This window comes from Mytilus californianus, unplaced genomic scaffold, assembly GCF_021869535.1.
Source record: "Mytilus californianus isolate M0D057914Y unplaced genomic scaffold, xbMytCali1.0.p SCAF_11, whole genome shotgun sequence".
Classification (NCBI taxonomy): Eukaryota; Metazoa; Mollusca; class Bivalvia; order Mytilida; family Mytilidae; genus Mytilus; species Mytilus californianus.
The window spans coordinates 18,699,913-18,706,408 of NW_026262593.1; the positions used below are offsets into that span (position 1 = coordinate 18,699,913).

Genomic DNA, 6,496 nt, shown 5'->3' on the forward strand with positions numbered 1-6,496 from the left:
TAACATTCATTTTGGGGTTTTACGGTAGATATCAAAATATAATAAGACTTATAATGAAATAAAAGAATAACTCATGATTAATTTTATCGTTAAGATGGTTATTTGATCAAGCATACTTGGTACTTGGTAACAACGTATGTATTTAATATAAAACATATATGTCATATATGACCATTTTGATAAACCATTGCAAAACGTATGTTTTCTGCGAAAATCACATTTATGGGCTGCAGGAATTAAAGGATTTAATGTGTATCTGAAAGAAAATTATTGGATTTACTTTTGGAAGAGTTTTAAGTTTGGTTTCCATTGTCTTTCTCTTTTCTTTTGAAGATAAATACTCCACAGTTAGCATTATACAATGAGACCAGTATTGCAATTTCCTATCAACGCATGGTATTATAGAAGGCTACATTTTACAAAACGCAAATGTGTATTATTTTAAAACAACTTTATTCAATAAATACATACGTTCAATAAATATATCCAATAAATACATGAGACAGGTGAATCACTAGAGTAAGTTTGAAAGTCATGGCAAGAATGAACACAGATGGTAAAATAAAACTGCAATCAGTTATCTCTGTCCTTGGTGAAGAATTGGATAAAGTACCTCTATACCATTTGGAAGATGAGGTCTATTAGTACTTGATAAAAATCTCTGCTGATGTCGAGCTGCTAGTTCACGCAACCGCCGTAAAGTTGGATTCTCTGTTAATTGTGCAGTGCTAAATCCACCAGTTGAATGCGATATTGAATCAAAAGAACGTCTATTACGATCCATACGTAGATTCCGTTTTCTTGATCTTCGTGGTTGTTTTGTTTTTCTTGACAGTTGATCGTTAAGTAAGCTTGATAGTATGTCATTTTCGATTTTTAATGTATCTAGTGATTCCAAATATTGTTTTAAAATTTCAGCATTGTACATGTCATTTTCTATTTCGAGGAGTGACATGTTATCTTGTAAGTCCGAGTATATCAGTTGGTCGTCTTCTACAGTTAAATCTCTCTGAAAAAGAAAATAGTCAATGTATAACAAACACAGTAAATAGAATTGATACTAATGATATCATATAAAATAAACATTATAGGTAATGCTTTTTTTTAATTTTCATTTGTTACAGTTACATAATTTTACTTTTCAAATCGATTGCCATTATAATCATTATTATCATTTTAATTATTAGCGTCTTTACTTATTCGTTTAGCTTTATTAAAGTTTTATTTAGTTAAGTATTTTTTATTCATCATGTTCATTTATTTAAATTATGATTATTTAAATTAATGTTATTATTGTTATTGTTGTTGTTATGAATAGTATTATATCAAGTCAAAATTTCACGTTTTACTCTTAATTCGTATTGAAAAATTTAACCAAAAAATGTGATTTTGTATAATAATAATAATAATAATAATAATAATAATAATAATAATAATAATAATAAATCAAGTAAAAAAGAATGCAAAGAGTTATAAATGAAATTAAAAGAAGTAAATCTTGAACAGGTATAATAGATATAAAAGGGAAATGAAATAATGTATATGATAATTATGTTTGCCAAACACATGTAATCAATCGCTAATGACTGATGCAAAATCCTATCATACAAATAAAGTTGTATCATTTAGATCCTTTCTATTATTTTGTTTTAAATATTGTGAAAGAATCTGATGGTATCTATAATTAATTTTGTAAAAATTTGTACAGAAAATGGAAAAAAAAAACAACACGTTATAATATTCATGTGTCCGATGCGTATAAAGATTGTGAATCAAGATTGAGAAATGAATAACAGATGAAGAACTGCATGAATAAAACATATTTTTTTTTTATAAAAATACGCTATATAGTACATACCTTCCTTACAGGAATAGCTAGCACTGCGGACATACAACAAAGTGTCCAACACATTTTTGAAATCATATTTCTGTCCATCATTGTTATTCTAGAATTATGTTTCAGTTATGGACGTTTCAATTTATATACCATTTACAAATTAAAAAGTCATCTCTGATGCATCTAGGTTGGGGGTATTCACGGGGAGCGCCGCCCACAAAATCTTCAAAAAGCGACCACCTCACCGCCTCAATGATTTATTTGTATTACTCTTTAAAACATAGTCACAAGGTGAGATGGCGAAACGATAATGATACCTCACCTATATGGGAATTTAAATTTCATTCAACACTTCAATTTTATAACTGGATGATCTTCCTATATGGAAAACAGATCATATTTCTTCTATTTTGACCATGCGTAAACATCGTAAATTTTGTAAAATTATTATTTACATTAACCTGATTGTTTCTGATATAACTATCTGGTAATTAATTACTTGTAATGAATACTACTCCTCTGTTCAAGTTAACGATTGAAGCCGCGGTATTGCGGTTACTGGTACTTTAGGTCATGTTAGGCATTTCCGGAGAGCTTAGCACGTGAATGCTGTCGTTAGGCAAGTATATATAACTTCATTGAGTAAGTTAGGCAGTAAAAAAAAAAACCCGTTTCTTCCTTATTTTGATAGTCTTTCGTTTTATATTTAACAAAGAACTTATAAATTATTTCAGTATGTGCATGTTTGACCCGCTTAGCTGTGGCTGTAGTGGTTTCATTCCGTAATACGGTTGGTTGGATCTATTTTATGTCAATTCCAATATGTATACTTTAGAGGAGACCAACAGACCTCTGTAGACAGGTGTCCTTACAATATTTTAAACTTTAAATCACCCTTAGTCGAAACAATTGTGAATAAATAATAACCGAAATTATCAAATTCTGGCATCAACCTTTTATTCCACAAATATAAAAACATTATGATATGACATAAGGCAACTACTAACAAGTGTAGACGCGATTTTAATCAAAGATTTTCGTTTTTGACAAAAATCGAATATGACAAAAGTATTAGAGATAAAAAAAATCCGGAGAAATCAGGCTAATTCAATCCAGTAGAGAAAATGTTAAAGGAAATACTGGATGGTTTACATTGCAAGAGCCCAGTTATAACTTTGTAGTTAAGACTTCATTCCATCCATACGTGTAACACCATTAGTACATTGTACATTTTAAAGCTATTTCCTAGTTATATCATGCACAATCAAAAGAATGTTTAATCAAGCCATTCGACCTTCATCAAAATGACTTTTCAAACCGTGTATGCAGATTACGGAGTCATAATTTATGATATGCATTGTATCAATATCCATTTCTTCATCATGCAACGGAGTCGTAAATATTTCTTGTAATGCGTTATATGAGACCTATTATACATGGTTTAGTGATTCGTATCATCATCTAATGAGTCAGGATATGAGTGTTGATGTCATTAGGTTCACCGCAGTGTGGTGAAGACAATCATGCTTGTATGATTTTCTTATTGCAAAATCTATATACATTTAATAAATGGAGCAAAAATGCTTATCATTCCGGAGTACCCGAGTTTACCTCCAGTAAATAATGGAGTTCGCGTTCCTCAGTCTTTGGTGTTATATCCATATGCAATGTGTTCTTATTGTTGTTTGTCCTTTCTTCGCTTTTATATTTTACCATGAGGTTAATATCTGTTTTTATTGGGGTTCTTTTTTCGAATGTTCCCTTGGTGTATTCGCACTCTTTTGTTTTACAGCAAGATATTCTGGAAAGAAATCTTGCATTTAGTAGGGATAGTGATTCAATTTAAGACCGAACGTCATTTGATCTGCCAGCATTGACGCTCGTTAGGGATAAGATAAAATGCAGTGTACAACCATCTATCTACAAAATAAACTATAGACATCGCAACTTAATATGTCAAATACCACTAAATACACTTCTGAATGGTGGTGCATCGTACAAAAATTTCATTGATTGTCGGCATGTCGAAGCCATGTTTTATGTTGACAATGACATGTCACGCTTTTTTAAGTAAAAGGTAACAGTTGTTTATCAATGTTCAAATTTTGACTGTAGAAATTGAGCGAAAAATTTGAAAAAATCGCTTAAAATTTAAATGAGCAAAACCGGGTGCCTTTGACAGGAAAAAATATTTACGTCTATGCATGCATCAACAGTCCGGTAAATTGCTGAAATAGATTTTTATATTCGTTTCTGATCAGTGACTTGAAGTGACTGTAACATCGTTTAATACACTTTGGGTAACTGTATAACGTTTTACCTAAACTTAATATTAATTGGAGGACTAATTTAATATTTTTGCACCAAACATTATGTAGGTCGATGGCTTTTCGACATTTGAGTATGAGCGTTCCTGAACGGGTATGTATGGTCAGATCATATGTTTTCGTACGTCATATGAATTTGTACTATGCATGCTTTTTCAATGGAAATTTTGACGTCACAATGCATTCTTAATAGTACGAAAACCCATGAGACTGGGATAGGATAGTATTTAAAAAAAAAAACAATTACTAAACTTGTTGCATCCAAATTCTTTACCCCAAAAGAGTGTTATAAAATTCGAACCTTTAGTTCCTTTAATCATGAATGTTGATGTTCAGCTTTCAAAACTAAATACAAATAGAATCCTGCATATTATCACATTCAAGCTTTATAGTCAAGATAGATAATCTTCATAAAATGTCGGCAAAATTGCCATGGCGTTTTCAGTATATCTCTACAATTGAGTTTTGAGTGTCCCCTTAGTGTTTTCCGCCTCTTATTTCTGAATACCCTCCCAAAGACTACAAAACGCTCGTCAGTAGAGCCAGATACTTTTTTTCTGAGTGGACAGAGACAGTTCGATCATATTTTCAAGACAAATATATCAACTAAATGAAATTGATGATGTAATTAATACATAAAAAAGAATTATCAAAACAATTTAACAGCCATAAGTCGCAACCAAACACAATTCTACTCCTTGAGTACAGACGTACAAAACGAAACAAACAACAACGAACAACACGTGGGTCAGAGAGCTCGACATTGATATTGCAAAAATGTGATGGGTTCAAACAATTTTTACAAACCTTCCACTTTGCCCTCATATCGTTTACATAAAGTAAACACATAATAAAAACATATGTATATTTACCACTAGGATGACCCCTTATTTGAAGAAGGAAATAAAATATATTATCATATACTTAGAGTAAATAACTTTTTTACTTTTACAGTATGATAACAGCATTAAATTTACGTGAATTTCATATTTTCCGAATTGGTGTTTAGCGGGCTGATATGAAAAATTTATCACATGCTTTAGCTATTTTCACTTGCCTTTCCGTAACGTTATCGCATGGCATTCCGGCGTTACTCGGCAAATTCCGGAAAATACACCTCAATGGTACGGTTTCAGTGAAAAACATAACAAAGTAGGATACAAAACAATTATTAGGAAACAGGAAAATATATTATGTAAAATGCAAAATTAGCAAACGATACAATAAATGCATATTCAAAGTTTCCAGCATAATTTAGAAAGTTACTTTACAAAATTGTTGTTGATCTTTCCAAACAGTGTTCATTATGTTTTGTTGAATTTTTTTTATCGTCAATATAAAACTATGTTATGCTGTTGTTTTTCTTCTCTGATGAGGCATATGACAGAAAGATTTCATATCGGAATCGGATGTATTACATTAATCGCCCAACGTCCGTAAACTTTTCACTTTTTGAAATTCTACTTGAGAACATCTTAAAAGGTTCAATATATTAAACTATTATTTTTCTCCATTGCTGAAGCCTTCGGCTCTTGGGCTGATATTGTATCTTGGGCTGATAATACATCTAATATGTGTAATAATCTGATAGCACATCATTTGGAAGCAAGGATAAATGTCCTCGCTACTTCGATAGCCACAGCAGCTGTTTGAATACTAGTACTGCCGCTCAAGTACGGAAAATAACACATAACAGTTTTTATAAATTCTCATCATCAACATTAATCATATACGGCAGTATGTATGAGAAACCATCGAACGAAAGTATTTTTTAGCTGAATTGGGTAGAAAACTAGTCATATTTAGCATGTTTTGTAGATCCTCGGAAAAAACCGAATCAAATTTGAAAGACAATGATAATCGTTGCTTATATCTGACATACTGACGTCTTTTTCACGACTGATTTTTTTAATATAAAAACAGATGGAATATACCAATGTGATATGAAAACTCTTATTTCGAAGAGAAACACACAACGCCATGGCAAAAAAAAAAAAAGTTGTTGGTTTTATTATCTATCAGGTTTTCACTTGTATCTTAAAAAAATTGCTAGAATTTTTTAGAGCCAAAACGTAAAACCAAACAAAGGCATTAGACCCATTGGTAAACCAAGCTTTGACGGTACGGCATAACCTTTTAAAACTTTATATACAGTCATACTAGATGCAGACCACACAGTATAACATATTTGTTTTAAACATCATGTTTCTATAATTGATTAGTTAACATACAAGTACCAAATTCACAATGAATGATTAAAAGTACGTTTCTATTTAATCCGATGTTTATTTTATTTATTTAAAACTTTATGAAAGTTGATATTTGACCTAGC

The 6,496-nt window shown here is 31.0% G+C and overlaps 1 long non-coding RNA gene across 1 annotated transcript; it reads right to left on the minus strand.

Annotated features, from left to right (window-relative positions):
• Positions 1–434: 434 nt before the first annotated feature.
• On the minus strand, positions 435–2,122 carry LOC127720739 (uncharacterized). Its single transcript, XR_007990976.1, has 2 exons — positions 1,859–2,122; positions 435–1,009 (listed from the first exon to the last, which is right to left on the minus strand). It is a non-coding gene; the product is annotated as an uncharacterized LOC127720739 (long non-coding RNA).
• Positions 2,123–6,496: the final 4,374 nt, after the last annotated feature.